This window comes from Danio rerio, chromosome 1, assembly GCF_049306965.1.
Source record: "Danio rerio strain Tuebingen ecotype United States chromosome 1, GRCz12tu, whole genome shotgun sequence".
Taxonomy (NCBI): domain Eukaryota; kingdom Metazoa; phylum Chordata; class Actinopteri; order Cypriniformes; family Danionidae; genus Danio; species Danio rerio.
In genome coordinates this window covers 4,703,990-4,717,500 of record NC_133176.1, presented here as the reverse complement: position 1 = coordinate 4,717,500, position 13,511 = coordinate 4,703,990, and positions in this window count along the sequence as shown.

Below are 13,511 nucleotides of genomic sequence, written 5' to 3'. Positions count from 1 at the left end.
TATTCATTTATTTATTTTTTTATTATTATGTTTTTCGTCAGAGACCATATGTAGGCGGCTGAGCCAATCTTCATTTCAGGAAAAAATAAATAAATCATAATCGTATATGATACGTATTTTCTATCTATTTTCTTCTCTTAAATATAAGGTCTTATTTACTTTTAGTTTGGTTGGAATAAAATTGTTATTATTATATATCTCTTATGCATCTGACACTTTATTTAAACACCGTCTCACAAAGACCCAATAAGGAAAATGATGTTTACTATAAATGCACCACAGTCGTGTTGCACTGCTTGCTTCAATCTTAAACTTAAAAACTTAAACTTAAACTCTTTTGCACATATTCACCTTTAATACCCCTCCTGCACAGTCTCCTTAAAACATTGTTCAGTCTCATGTAAAAAGTACTTATAGCCTTTCTTATGTGTATGTTAGTTTGCATAGCTTTTTTTATAACTCTTATGTCCGGTGTAGTGTTTGTATTTATGATTAATTAACAGTTGTCCTGCGAGGCACGACATTTCGTTTCTCTGTATGTCCACACATGTAGTATAATGGAAATAAAGCTCAACTTGACCTGACTTGATTTTTTGCTAGTTTTTAAACAATTTATAATTTCTTTATTATTAGCTCCTTAAGATGAATAAATTTATTTATTTTATTATTATTATTAATATTATTATTATTATTATTTTATTCATTCATTCATTCATTCATGAACTGGGATAAACAACTTTAGTAGCTTTTTTAGTGATAAAATCATCAAAAAACTGCACATTTGGCTTAGTCATCAATTGAATATACAGCTAAAAAAAAAAAAAAAAAAAAAAAAAAAAAAAAAATATATATATATATATATATATATATATATATATATATATATATATATATAGATTAGATTTTACTTTTTTTCCCCCTGTTAAGTGGTTGCAAACAGTGTTTATAGGCTAAATTTAAGCCAACAGAATAAAGTTAGCAATGCTCAACTTAATGTGTTTGTTTAAATTCAGCCAATATAAATTAGGCTAAATAAATTAGCTAGCTCTCTGCAACTCTCATATGGTTGCCCATTGAAGCTAAGCAGAACTGCGCTCGGTCAGATGGGAGACCACATGGTTAAGCTAGGTTGCTGCCGGAAGTGGTGTTATTGAAGCCAGCAGAGGCCACTCAACCTGCACACTGGTGGTGGATGAGGAGATGTTTATTATTTTATTTTATTTTATTTTTTTATCATTTTATTTTTTATTTTTTATTTTATTATTTTTATTTATTTCATTTCATTTTATTTTATTTTATTTTATTTGTTTTTATTATTATTAAATTGTTTGCAACATAAACACATTGTTACCTTAAAAAATAAATATTTTTTGTCATACACATTCACAGTCTCAATTCCTTGTCATGCTAAAACCTCACTACACTACATAATTATTAATATATACATAATATTTTTTACAATTACACCCAATGTTCAAATAAAGAGCAAGGAAATGTTACTATGTTCTATAGAAAGCAAGATGAAACAAGATCTAAGACATTATAATAAAGCAGAAACAGATTTATAAATAATAATAATCCCTCCAATTGTATTGTTGTTGCCCAAAACTTGAGAAACCCAAAGGTTCCTATTAGGTAAACTCACAAGGTTTAGCAGGACAGTAGATTAGAGCTGTTCAACATACAGTAGGTTGAGAACTGCCTATAATTACATTATATAATGACTTTTCTCCTAAGGGAGACACCAGTGTGTGCTTTACCTGCATATAAAAGCTACAACTGACATACGCATCCAAACAACTTCGCCACAATGGACTGAGCAACTCTCGCAGGTCATTATTTTGGCTGGCAAACAAGAGACTTTAATAGACATGTCTGCGAGTTGCATTCTCAGTTCAGTTTATCTCATCCTCATCTCTTCTTTTGTTTGGTGTTGCTGTCTGTTCTTTATCTCGTCTGGGTTAACATTGCTGCATCAATGCATACACATCAATATTCTCCAATCAAATGCACTACATAATGGAGAGCATTCATGTTAGTACTCCAACACTAATGCTCAGCAAGGTTGAGTTATACTTTTAGAGAACTTTTCTGTTTGATATTATTTGAAATCTAATTTAATTTTATAAAGCACTGTTTTATTTATTATTATTATTATTATTATTATTATTATTATTATTATTATTATTATTATTATTATTTTGTAATTACAAGATTCATTTGCACAATTCTTTAGACATTAGTATAATGCACTGATTTGGTGTTGAGGAACTATTAATTTTGATCATCAATCTTGGAAACAGAAGCACTGATTAATTTGTTTTGGAAACTTTTCTGGAAATTGATTCATGCAAGGAATCATATTTTGAATGTGTAGCTATATATTCAAGTAATTATATGCCAAATATGTTTTATGTTTGTTTTAGAATATGAGTTATACATTTTCAGGTGTTTTTGTGTGCATGAATATATGCGGAGAGCATATCACTGAAAAGCTTATGTTCTGTTAAATCTATTTATTTATTTATTTATTTATTTATTTATTTATTTATTTATTTATTTATTTACTTATTTATTTACTTATTTATTTATTATTTTTTTTAATAATTTAATTTAAACAGTTTTAATTTTAAAGATGCAAATGTGTTCTTTATATTTATTTATTTATTATTATTTTTTAATAATTTTTTTTTTTAAGATTTATGTTTCAAAACTGATTTTTAAAGAGGTCTTTATTTATTTATTTGTTTATTTGGTTATTCATTTATTTATTTAGATTTTTTATTTTATTTAATGGGAATTTATTTAATTTTATTTATTTTATTTTATTTAATGGGAGTGGGTTTTAGGCTGGGAATTATTGACCCAGTGTGACAACAGCATTGGCTGATCTAATTGCATAAGTTTGTTGTAACGTCGATAATCTATTTGGTCAACCAATGGCATACAGGGAGAGAAACCTGTAAAATCCCTGAGATGAAACCTGTTAAAACATGCCTATGTGGTGGGTAGCACATTCGCCTGACAGCAAGAAGGTTGCTGGTTGAAGCCTTGAGTTTGCTTGTTCTCTCTGTGTTTGTGTGGGTTTCCTCCAGGTGCTCTGGTTTCCCCCACAAGTCCAAAAACATGTGGTACAGATCCAGTCCGCTGTGGTGACCCCAGATTAATAAAGGGAGTAAGCTGAAAAGAAAATGAATAAATAAATTAAAAATTAACATTTGCATGTCTAATTTGGCTGCAACTTGACAAGCCACTACAATTGTGAAGAAACCACTCAACTACACTTGTTCATTACCCATCCTAATGCAGTACATCCATTTCTCAGAACTCTGAATAAGAAACCAGAACATTCCTAATCAAGCACTTAAAGGCATCTTTGAAACTAGAGCACATAATTACTGCAACAACAGCATCACTTAATAATAAGACCTCGGCACACGCATGTCTCTTTAAGAGGCTTACTCCTACAAACACTCAGTAGCTGTGCTGGTTGCCTCAAGAAATGAAGCATCTTGTTGAAGGAAGTGGCTCCATAATCTTAGGCCCCTCATGCGTTTGTATTTATTTATTAAACTTATTTATTTATTTATTTTTTATTATTTATTTATTTATTTATTTATTTATTTATTTATTTATTGTTTGTTTGTTTGTTTGTTTGTTTGTGACAATGCAAGCGCAAAAACAATTATAGCTGCAAGCAGCATTGAAAGGGACCTCGCACCCGGGCTCACCGCCGCCTGGTGACTTCATGCTGCGTTTACACCAGACACTAAAGAAGTGTCAAGTAAGAGTGATTTACATGTTAAGCCAATGCAAAGACGCGAATAAACATCCTGCTGCACGATGCGCACAAATGGTGTGGCACAAATAACACAAATTCCGAAAAAGGCTCTGCGCGGATTGAGCGTTTTCGCGCAAATCATGCGAACCGCTCGACTTGGAAAATCTGTTTTCTAGAATCTGGAAGTTCAGCGGACATTCACGCCACGATAACCAATCATGAGCTTGCTCTTGTGGAGGTGTGATTATGACGTAGTGCCTGTTCATCAACTGTTGACTCAGTCAGAAGCACCGCTGAATGCTTCCATCATCCAGGTTAAGTTTCTGGAGGAGTTAATGAGCTCACAGAGCTGGGTGCACTTCTGAAAGGATCTAGCGGACCCAGACACTGCTCCAAACGAGTGTTTGCTGTTTTTCAGCCTTCATAAAGCACATGAACACATTTATTTTCTCAATAAAATCCATGTTAGCCATGAGTTATTAATTCACACGAATTAGCCATTAAATCAAAAAGTTACGAATTGCCGGGAGATTGCGTTGGTACTTCCTCCTCCATGTCGAAGCACTGAATTTTGTCAGTCCTCCACAAACACGCCCATTGACGAAATCTCTAGATATTCGCAATTTAACATCGCCAAGGCCTTTACATGACAATAGCTAAGTTTGGTGTTTATCTGAAAAAAATAAAAAAATCCCTAGGAGGAGCTAGTTAAAATACAACTAAAGTTAAAAATGCGTGATTTCCTGTTGGGTTTGAGATTTCGCTCTAAATTATATTTTGTAGGTATTGGCATGTTTGATGTGTGTGCCAATTTTTGCACTTGTGTATGAAACGGAAACCAAGCTCGAGGGCCACTCCGTCAAATGTGCATAGGCGACGCTGTCGAGCCATTTTGCCACACCCACTTCCGAACTCCGAAGAAGAAACTGAGCAATTCCAAATAGGGCCTACGCATACATATATACAGTTGATGTCAGAACTATTAGCCCCCTGTATACTGTATATGTCACAGGAGGGCAAATAACTTTGACTTCAACTGTATTGTCTACAAGCATTTCCTATTTACATCACGTCTTACGATTAGCTCATGATGTCCATGATGAAGCACATGGAGCGGAGAAAAAACACAACAGATTATCTCCGGTTTACAGGCTCATTTGTACCGCGCTTGGGAAATATTATCGACTCGTATGAGGGAGTTCTGTTTCAATTTGTATCTGCGAGTATAAGCAAGACATGAATGGAGGGATACTGTGAATTTATCTAATGGCTTATTAGTTTTTTTCTTTCCTCGCACGGAAACCCGAAGAGCTGTTAGCCCCCTACAGGGAATGATGTTTTTGTTCTGTTCGCCTTAGAATTCGGAGCCGTCATGGAGAAAGCAAGGTGAAAGTGAACAACTCAGACATTATAATGAAGTAAGGTTGCGAGAGGACATTTCACAGCGTGTCACTTCCATATCCTGTTGCTCGCAGTCTATAAATGTCTCTAAAACAGAAGTCTGTCTGGCAAAAGCTGACCGCACCGACTCAACAAGCAGTTTAGCGCTAAATTGCTGGATTGTTACTTACTTTATTCTTATTTATTTGACTGCGGATCAGTCAGGTAGCAGGGGCAGGATGGAGAAGGGCTATTTTGTTGACTAAATTGAATACTTGGCAGTGTACTCGATGTCCTGAACGATGCCCTCGGGCCTTCTTGTAAACACTTCAGTGATGTAAGTCCTCATATATAGGCAGGCGTGAGTCAGCGGGCTTTGCTAAAGGGTGAAATGAAACTGCAAGGAGGGCATGTATGCATATAACATGACAAACAGCGTTATGGCCACGTGCAAGTACAATCCAGCTGGGATATTTAGGACACATGAGCATACCGGATGTTTATATAAATGCATCTGGAACTGACTCTAACACACACATACACACAAAATGGGCTATAATTTGGGGCTAGCGCATGTTTGATAGATATTGAACATGCCAAAACATAATACAAATGCTTTTATTTTATACAAAAAAAAAGAACTATGAATTATTTAAAGCGTAAAAATGCAAATTGAGTTGCAGACTTTGGGAATAGAGTTGATTAATCAATCAAAAGTAGAGTTGTACACCTAATCAAATTGTGAAATGGCTAACTGCATACACGCATACATACATACATACAGTTGAAACCAGAAGTTTACATACGCTGTATAAAAAGGCACATAACCATTAAAAAAATGAAAAAATAAAAAATAAATAAAAAAAATCAGATGTTAGAGGTAAGTTAGGATTATCAAATATGTTGCTTAATAGCAGAATAATGAGGGAGATTGATTGTGAAATTGTTATAACTTTTCTTAAAAGTCAAGTTTACATACAGTAAGATTATTCTGCCACTGAAAAAGCTCAGTTGATGATGTCAAGGTTTTGGAAGTTTCTGATTGGCTAGTTGACAACATTTGAGTTAATTGGAGGCACAACTGTAGAATAGTATTTATGTAAAACCACAAACACACTGCTTCCTTGTGACATAATAGGAAAATCAACAAGCCTGAATCGACAAAAAATCCGGATTAATTTGCTAAATTACACTGGGAAAAGACTAATTTTTGGAGACATGTCCTGTGATCTGATGGAACTAAGATTGAACTGTTTGGCCATAATGACCAGAGTTACATTTGGAGGACAAAGGGGAAAGCTTACAAGCCTAGAAACGCCATCCCGACTGTGAAGTTTGTTGTGGGGCTGTTTTGCTGCAGGAGGGACCGGTCCACTTCACAGCATATATGGCATCATCAAGAAAGAACATTATGTAGAAATACTGAAGCAACATCTCAAGACATCAGCCATGGAAATAAAACTTGGCCACAAAGGGGTCTTCTGAACAGACCATGACCCTAAGCATACTGCCAATTTAGTCAAAATATGCTTTAAGGATAGTGTGTGAGTGTTTTGGAGTGGCCATCACAAAGCCCTGATCTCAATCCTATGGAAAATTTGTGGGCAGAGTAGAAAAAATATGTCAGGAGGAATGGGCCAAAATTCCTTCAAACTATTGTGAGAAGCTTGTGGAAGGAGACCCAAAACATTTGACCAAAGTTATACAGTTTCAAAGGAAAGCTAAAAAAAAAAATAACAAGGAAATGTGTGTAAACTTTTGACTGTCTAGAAATTTATTAAAAAATCTCAAAAAAATAAATAAAATAAAATTATCTCATTATTCTGGCATTTAGCAAATGAAAAATGAAAAACGGACCTAAAAAGTAAACGTTTAGTATGATTTACCATCAGACATAAAAAAAAAATGGTTATGTTTCTTTTTTTTTTTTTTAGAGTGTATGTCAACTTCTGGTTTCAACTGTACATACATACATACATACATACATACATACATACATACATACATACATACATACATACATACATACACACATACATACATACATACATACATACATACATACATACATACATACATACATACATAGAAACATTTATGCATAGATGATATTGAAATTAAAAACAAACTAAAATGCCCATATGATGTTTATTAAATGGCTTCTGGGTTTTCTTTTAGGGGTTTCCTACAAAGAATCTTAAACAATGTGTCTTTCTAACCTCCTCCTTTTTGGAAACCTGCCTTGATCTGATTGGTCAGAATGCCCAGTTGGTTGTGAATGTTCAAATAGCCATACTTTTCTCTGGTTGGTCAGATCATCCTACTCTTATCTGATTACTCAGATGTCAAAGAACCACTGCCCTACTCTGTTTTGATTGGTCGGGCGGCACAATCTTTTGAGAATTGCCAAATGGCCACTCTTTTTTTTCAGATCAACAAGACTTTCCAGTTGTCACAGGGCAAATAGAAATCAGTTACACAAATTTGTAATGGACTTTCCGAGGTTAGTTATGGAAAGGAAACTTGATTTGCTGACAACTTGCTTCGGCAGTTCAGAATTTATGAATGTATTTGAAAGATAATTGTATTTATCATGCACTTTATCCATAACACTTTGCAGACCTTTGCGTTTATTATCTGGTACAAAACACATAAAATATTTTATTTGAATAATAATGATGCAACATTTTAAAAAGACAGACAGTAAATTGCAGTAAAACCCTTCTTTTTTCTCCATTTTGATAAATTACAATTTAAGCAATTGTGTTTGCGGATAAAATGCTTTAAGGAAACAACAGTTTGTTATGAAATGGAGCTTTTCAAGCTACAAAATTCATTCAGCTGACAAAAAAATGTGTTTTTAATTGCAAAAACATGACAAAATCCTCCTTTTTTTCTTTCAAATGCAGCAGGCTGACTTATAAAGAGCACCAAGAAGATCTGAAAATCTGCCACTAGAATAATTTGGTTTGCTTGTTTGACAGGTTTCAATACATACTTCCATAGATACCAAATAGCCTGCCCTCCTGCCCTGCAGATTCATTTTAACATGCGCACATTTCAATTCAGGCCCTCCTACTGTTCAGGGCCCCCCACAGCGCCCACCCTGCGGGACCTTTCTATGCCACCGCTTCACTTCCTTTCCGTGCGAATCCACATGCAATGTCTTTAAATATGCATCACAAATCCCAAACGTACAGAACCCACTTCTAACAGATAAACATAGGGCTTGCTCGCATGTCACAAGTTGATGCATGTTAAAGCTTTTTCATGCTCTAATGTTCACAACACGTGCCGCTGGAAGTTTTACAGCATATTGCAAACTTTCGCAAAGCACGCATGGCTTATTTTTGTATGATGGCCAGGATCTCAAAATATAAGCATGAAAGATGGACCGACATGCGACGTACTACTGCTACTGAGACATGTAGAGGTCTGATAATGGTGGCTCTGGGTTTAATGAGATGGTCTTATCACGAGCGTCCCCTACAGAGATCTTTTGAAAAGCCAAAAAGATGATTGGATAACGTGATAGCACCGATTCCCAAGGCAGCGCTGGCAAATAAATCTTTGGCCGTTTATCGCATTGCATCATGAAACAGCGCCAGAGCTCCAGCTGTGACACTAATTATCTGTGTTCAGTGATGTTGAAAGGTAGGGAAACACTGGCGACGCTTTTAAGTCCAGCTTGCTGTGGACCGACTCGAGGGTTGAGAGTCTCGTTTGGGGGTCGTCACAAATTACGCCGCTTTGATTTCAGCCCCTACTCTTTTATCTCATGATAAAAACAAATCACTTTTTATCTACACAATCATGCTGGAGGGGGACTATAACTTAACTACATTTTGTCTAGTAGTGTGGAAAGGAAAGTGCAACTTGCAGGGTGTTTCCATTCTGGATGCCTATTTTTACCAACAAAAATCAGGTAGCAACAAACAAATAAATGAATAAATAAATAAATAAATAAATAAATAAATAAATAAATAAATAAATAAATAAATAAATAAATAAATAAATAAATAAATACTTAAATAAATAAATAAATTAGAATAATAAATAAATACCTAATTAAATAAATGAATAAATACATTTAAAAAAATAAATAAATACATAAATAAATAAATACACAAATGAATACATAAATAAATGCATATATACATAAAAAATTAAATACTTAAATAAATAAATAAATAAATAAATAAATAAATAAATAAATATATACTTCAACAAATACACAAACAGACAAACAAACAAACAAACAAATAAAAAATTAAATAAATAAATAAATAAATAAATAAATACATACATACATACATACATACATACATACATACATACATACATACATAAAAAAATGAGAATAAATAAATAAATAAATAAATAAATAAATAAATAAATAAATAAATACAATTTATTCAAATTAGAAGACATGGTATATCAATTTTAATTGACAAATATATCATTTCTGAAAAAAAGTTACCAAATGAAGATTTACAATGCTTATAATATTATAACATTTGAAGTGCATCAAGCAAGTGCTTTAATTTGTCCTTGTTTTGTATTACTGTTCTGTAGTTTTAGACAATTTAGACAATCTTTTTGATTGACTTTAAACTTTGACTAGTATATATTTATTAATGATTAATCATAATACATGTTGCACATAATATTACATTTTGATGACTGTAATCCATCCCTATTCTCTGCATTGTGTAAATCATAGGGCTCTACTATATAGCTACAAAGGCACCTTAATTTGTATGCATTCATCAGAAAAATGCATAAAAGCAAATTAATTTCTTCTAGTAGGCCGGTGTGCCTTTTGAACTAATTAAAGTTCAAGCTTTTCTCGCTCAAGGTCATTGGAGAGCAGCCCTCAGGGCAGTTTTCAGCTCGACTGATTGAAATGCATCAGTTTTAATGCTATGCACACCATACTGGGGCTTCAGTTCATTTATTCAAATAAGCACACCTGCAGTCGGCTTTAAAAGAGAACGTTGAGTACAACTTTTCCACAAGTACAACATCTATGAGCCACTTTAGAGGAGACACTCGTTATGGCTTTAACGAGATTATGAATTTAAATCAGATTCATTTACACGATAAATGGACTCTAACATTTCTATGATGGTCTTGAACGGTTTCATGCTCTGAAATGTAACTCAGCAAGAGATGCAAACATAAAACATGTCAAAGAGTTCATGACAACTTCATCTGATGACTATGGATCTCTAGTGTTGCTAATAAATGTACTGAAATATGATGCATAACCAACCCTGAAGGATACAGCAATTATTATTATTATTATTTTTTTTTTTGGCCTTTCTGCCTTTATTAGATAGGACAGTATTGAGACAGGAAGCGAAGAGGGAGAGAGAGGGGGTAGGGTAGGGAAATGTCCTCGAGCCGGGATTTGAACTCGCGACGCCCTGACATGCTATTGCACCATATGTCGGCACGCTAACCACTAGGCTATTGTGCCGACAGGATACAGCAATTCAATATAAAACAATTAGAATTGCTAACTGTTTACTCTCATTAAATAATCCTTGAACGTAACGCGACTTGAACTGTCTTTGCAGCGTTAAGATTTATATGCAGTGCATTTATACAATGACTTTATTAATGTTTAGTTAAGTAATTAAGTAACTTATTGAGTAAGTTACTTTTCAAATGTAATTCAATCTTTTCAGCTTAATCCCTTTGTTGATCTGGGGTCACTACAGTGGGATGACCCACTAACGTATCTAGCATATGCAGCATCATTCACACTCATATACACTATGGACAGTTTAACTTGCCCTGTTTACCTATAATGCATCTCTTTAGACTTGTGGGGGAAGCCTGAGCACCCGGAGGAAACCCACACGAACACTTGGCGAACATGCAAACTCCACACAGAAATGGCAACTGACCCACCCACGGCTTAAACCAGCAACCTTCTTGCTGTGAGGCGATCATGCTACTCACTGTGCCACTGTGACGCCCCTAAAAATGTCATATAAATACAAGTTTAATGTCATAATTATTATTTAATTAGGTTTTTGAAGTAACTTACCCATGGGAAAACATAGAGGAATTATTAGGGACCCAGCATTTTTACAAGGTAAAGCACCCACCAATCCCAGCTACTGGGGTTTAGTTCAGTGCCATATACAGTTGAAGTCAGAATTAATAGACCCCCTTTTAATTATACATATATATATATATATATATATATATATATATATATATATATATATATATATATATATATATATATATATATATATATATATATATATATATATATATATATATATATATATATATTTCCCAAATGATGTTTAACAGAGCAAAGAATTTTTCACAGCATGTCTGATAATATTCTTTCTTCTGGAGAAAGTCTCATTTGTTTTATTTTGGCTAGAATAAAATCAGTTATTATTTTTTTTAAATCTATTTTAAGGTCAAAATTTTTAGCTCCTTTAGGCTATATAATTTCCTAATAGTCAACAAAACAAACCATCATTGTACAATAAATTGTCTAATTACCCTAACCTGCCTAGTTAACCTAATTAACATAGTTAAGCCTTTAAATGTCACTTTAAGCTGTATAGAAGTGTCTTGAAAAATATCTAGTCAAATATTACTTACTGTCATCATGCCAAAGATCAAATGAATCCGTTATTAGAAATGAGTTATTAAAACTATTATGATTAGAGATGTGTTTAAATCTGCTCTCTGTTAAACGGAAACTGTCGAAAAAATAAACAGGGGAGCGAATAATTCAGGGGGGGTAATAATTCTGACTTTAACTGTATATGTTATGAGCACCAATGATGGTCCAAGATACGACATGCAGATTTCATATTCATCAGCATTCATATATACTCCAGTTTCCTGCATAACAGTGTTTTCATACATGCATAGTTGGAGGTTTGCACATCACTCATGCAGTAGTGATCACTTGCATGAGTCTAAAACCCTCCCCAAAAAAGCACTTAATGAGACACAAAGGGTTTACCCCAGCCATCAAGAATACATCACGCATATTAAGCAGCTGCTTTGATGATCTCACTGTGAGATTTGTATTTTTTTCTCCCTCTTCCCTTCTTTTCCATCCTCCCCAGTTGTCTGTTGTTTTCCCATCTCTCCTGGCTGCCATAGAGAAAAAAAAAACTCAACTAGTTTCTCTTTTTCACATCACTCATTCCAGTAGCAGCACGCTATGCGTTGATTAGAGCGTTGCCGATTTACAAGATTATGCAGACAATTAACTAAGCCATTGATCTGTGCTTAATCGCACAAGTGTTTCAGTTCCATCCTTCTTTATTATACGCATCCCCGACAGGACCACCTAAATCATTTTTGCGCGCACTTTTGAAGGGAGACTTCTTAGTAGATATTAAGATATTAGTAGATATTAGTAAGATATTATGCAATTCTGAGTTTGCCTAGGGTGAGGGGGTGTTGGAAAAAAAATTATTTATTTTTATTACTTAAGTGTTTTTATTTTTTAGAAAAATTGTTTAGACTAACAACAGAATAATCAATCTTTGTCTATTGTACCACATCTTGACCAAACACTTGCTCTATTTTACTGTGCTGCATACTTTTTAAAAGGAACATGCTGATAAGAGGGAAATAGAAGAATGAATATAGTGCGAGGGCCCTTGTTCCAGGCTGCTGTTAATACAACGTTTAGACATGTCACAAGTTGTCTTGATGCTTGTAGAAGTTGTGAAATATATTAAAGATGCATGTAATTGTTCAGTTCTGGTATGCAGAGAAGGATTGCAGAAAGAGGAAGTATGTCTGGGGTAAAGAAGCCAAAGGACTGCAGAATGACTGATAAGTGACGTTAAACCAAAACTCCACCTGTTAATATCAGTTGTGTATATATGCTGGAGTCAGGAAATGTATGTTAGTTGCGAACCTCTTGAATGTAATTCTTGTATTGCATTGCGGTAACGTAACCCAGAGCTCTGTAATCGAATTATTCATTTGTGTCTATTAAGTTACTAATATTTTTGGCATTTGAAAACCCTCTCTAGACCTTTTCTTATTGAACACGCATGGAATTGGCTTGATATTCTAACAAGGGCTTGCCAAACTACCTATCGAAAACACACTCTTTCATCTCTCTGAAGCTTTAACCAACACTTGCACCAGTTTTCTATTGCTTAGTCCCAATTTGCATACTTATACTATGCCCTAAAAGTATGTACTTTTTTTGTAAAGGAAAAAATATACACTTTTGAGTGTGTAACATAAGAGTATGCAAGCTTTGGGACATACTACTTCCTCGTAAACAGATTGTTGTGTTGGTTAGTTATGAGCCCTGTCAATCATCCACACATTTAACATT